Genomic DNA, 2565 nt, shown 5'->3' on the forward strand with positions numbered 1-2565 from the left:
ATGTTCGATAAGTAGTTATAGTTTCCAGTTTTAATACTAAAATCGTATGAAAATTCACTATTTTGCTACTATCTCCCTCACTACCAGCGTAATACTTTTCAGCTTTAAATCAGTCTGGCTCTTGCTCTATCAATCATATTAAATTTTGAGCTTTACTAAAATGAGTTGAAATATTAATTATATTATATATTATATTATATATTAAATATTAACATGTCTGGCAATAATAAATCTACGTTTCTAAAAGCTAGTTAAAGCCAATGAAAAGAAAATTAGCCTTAATAAAATTATTTAAAAAATTAGAATTTTTAACTGTAAAGATACGATGCGCACTAGTCAACGCAACCATTACCGCCTGCCAGATGGCCCCCACGCTAACCGAAGGAGTGAGAGAGATGTCATATCAAAAAACCAGCTGTCCTGAAATTCCTGTTTTCACGACGTTGCTAGCTCCCGTACTATTAGTTTTCATGATTTACGTGATTATATTGAAAATCTTATCATACTTTTATCGACGATAAAATATGTCACTAAAAACTGTCTCTAGCTCCCGGACTATAATGGTTCACTTGATATTTTTGTACTTATCAATCAAAGAAAAATAGCTAAATATGCACATATTTCTTAGCTAAAATTTGAATGTTTAAATTTTTTCCTCTTCTTCCGGCAGTTTGACCGTTTTCGCAAACTCGCCCGGAAAAATAGTCCAGCCGACTTCGGGCTAGTGAGAAGCAAATATTACTCGCTCAAAATGACGCTCAACAGCCCGAGAACCAACCAAAGAGACACAAATTGGCCACTAACGTAAGGCTGCCATAATCCTGAACCCACCGAACAGGACACTTATTCCCTATAAATACAGTTTATTTGGTTCTGGCACTGCTTTATTTCGAAGTATTTTCTGATATTATAAGCAATGTAGCTTTTTGGCACAATCTGCTGATGAAACGCTCAACGCAAATCTAAGCGGAACGGCAAGGCGGCGCACAGCTGCAAATTAGAAAATAAGAACAAAAATGATTACGTCGCGTCGTTTGGACGAATATATTTGAATTTATAGTAAACAGAATAAATTCGACCACCGAGAAAGAAACTTTAATTTTTATTAATTTGAATCGGCATAAAATTGTAAATGCATGCAAAGTCCATTAACTCCTCCAATAAAAAATTTGGTGCTTTTTTCGAGAAAAAATGCGATTTTTCTTGGGTTTCAGTGCTTTTTCAAATTCAAAACTTGGCAACACTGCATAACACGCATATTTATATATGTACGTATGTGTGTACATATGTATGTATTTTGCCTTTACAGAGAAAAAAAAGTAAAAAGGATAGTATAATCGTTTGTACCGCAGAAACAAAAACCAACTAAGCACATTTTAACATCCCCAAATAGTTTGCTACTGTAGGCGTTATGCTGTACACCTAAATGAAATATAAGCCTTGGTGAAAAAATTTATTCGTGGCCCGTTGTTCAAGGACATATGAAAATATGTACATACGTATATGTATATGTAGATATGGGAAAATTTGCATAAACAAGGTATAGAGGCCGGTCCACATACAACCTTGGTGTTGAGTTGGCGTTGAATTTTAATCACAGTATATACAGTAATAAACCTTTTTGAGTACTCCTCTGGGGTAAAATCTGATCAGGGTTGCTAATGAGAAGGAGCATGAATTTTGCGGATTCAGAGTTGTATACAAAATGACTGTGATATGGATATGAAAGGGAGCACCAACCGTACTATGGCAGAGTGGCACGGTTTGTAAACAAACACTTTTCTTATAATTTTAATAGATAATTTCTATTGATTTTCTAATATTCAGTTATCCAGCTTGTAGCCAGAGGCAGCGGCATGTGAGGCTCACTAAAATCTACTCGTCACGTTGGTGCAGCTCCGGGTAATGGACCATAGAATGTGCTGGCTGAACTTATGACCACCATAACCAACGGAGTCTCCAAACTAATGCATGTCCTCAATTTATAGGGTAGCAATTCATAGCAATTATTATTGTATGTGTGTATGGTTCATATTTGCGACATTATATACTTTGATTTTAAGTATTTTTGAGGAGCTCCGCGTAAAGGTCGCTTAAACTTGGGTGTGTTCAATGAACTGTCAAGGCGGATGCGTTGGCAGGCAGAGGAGTCCCTATAACTACACACATCTTGTGTTTTTTTGGAATAAATTTTACTTGATAACTCACTAAATAACAAAAAATTCAAGTTTTTCATAAAAATATAACCTTACAATGGATATTTTTTCAATTCTAAACTTACATTTAACAAAACTCCATTCAGTACCCTAATCATGATTTGAGTTTTCCAGTTTATAGAAACACAGGCGTTAATTATGTACTTAACTATTGATATTATTCTAAATTAAACACTGATAAGATAATTAATCTACTTTTTGCTCATAAATAGCACATAATTAATATAAATAAAATACTTAACATCTTTTAATACAGTTTTATTTAAACAAAACAAAGAGAAGAAAACTTGAAAAATTATCGAAAAAATTTATACACACATACATATACGGTGGCGAGAATGTAAATAGG

The sequence above is a fragment of the Rhagoletis zephyria genome, unplaced genomic scaffold (genome assembly GCF_001687245.7).
Source record: "Rhagoletis zephyria isolate East Lansing unplaced genomic scaffold, Rhagoletis_zephyria_1.1 Rzeph_scaffold_01428, whole genome shotgun sequence".
Lineage (NCBI taxonomy): Eukaryota > Metazoa > Arthropoda > Insecta > Diptera > Tephritidae > Rhagoletis > Rhagoletis zephyria.